This window comes from Nicotiana tabacum, chromosome 2 (genome assembly GCF_000715075.1).
Source record: "Nicotiana tabacum cultivar K326 chromosome 2, ASM71507v2, whole genome shotgun sequence".
Lineage (NCBI taxonomy): Eukaryota > Viridiplantae > Streptophyta > Magnoliopsida > Solanales > Solanaceae > Nicotiana > Nicotiana tabacum.
In genome coordinates this window covers 51,956,906-51,957,952 of record NC_134081.1, presented here as the reverse complement: position 1 = coordinate 51,957,952, position 1,047 = coordinate 51,956,906, and positions in this window count along the sequence as shown.

Genomic DNA, 1,047 nt, shown 5'->3' with positions numbered 1-1,047 from the left:
TGGGACAGGTCACTATGATATTTTCGGAGAATAGACACATGGGATACCGGATGAACGAAGGATAACCCTGAAGGCAACGCAAGTCTATAAGCTACCTCCCCCACTCTCTCGAGGATCTCAAATGGCTCGATATACCTAGAGCTCAACTAGTCCTTCTTCCCAACTCTCATAACACTCTTCATGGGCGATACCCGAAGCAATATTCTTTTTCCAACCATGAATGCAATATCACAAACTTTACGGTCGGCATTACTCTTTGCCTAGACTGAGCTGTGCGAAGTCAATCCTGAATAATATTGACCTTGTCCAAGGCATCCTGTAACAAATCGGTACCCAACAACCGAGCCTTTCCCGGTTCAAACCAACCAACTGGCGATCGTCATCACCTTCCGTATAATGCCTCATATAGAGCCATCTGAATGCTCGACTGGTAGCTATTATTATAAGCAAACTCCGCAAGTGGCAAGAAATGATCTCAAGAACCTCCAAAGTCTATAACACAAGCACGGAGCATATCTTCCAATATCTGAATAGTGCGCTCTCACTGTCCTTCTCTCAGTGGATGAAATGATGTACTCAACTCCACCCGCGTGCCTATCTCACGCTGTACAGCCCTCCAGAACTATGAGGTAAACTGCGTACCTCGATCTAAAATAATAGACATGGGCACCCCGTGAAGGCGGACAATCTCACAAATGTAAATTTCAGCTAACCTTTCTGAAGAATAGGTAGCGCCACTGGAATGAAATGTGCTGACTCAACAATGTGATGACTTGGTCAACCTGTCCACAATGAACCCAAACTGTATCAAATTTTCTTTGAGTCCATAGGAGTCCAACAACAAAATCCATAATGATACGCTCCCATTTCCATTCAGGAATTTCTAACTTCTGAAGCAACCTACTAGGTCTCTGATGCTCATACTTAACTTGCTGACATTTCAGACACCGAGCTACATATGCAACTATATCCTTTTTCATTCTCCTCCACCAATAATGTTGCCGCAAATCTTGATACATTTTGGCGATACCTGGATGAATAGAATAC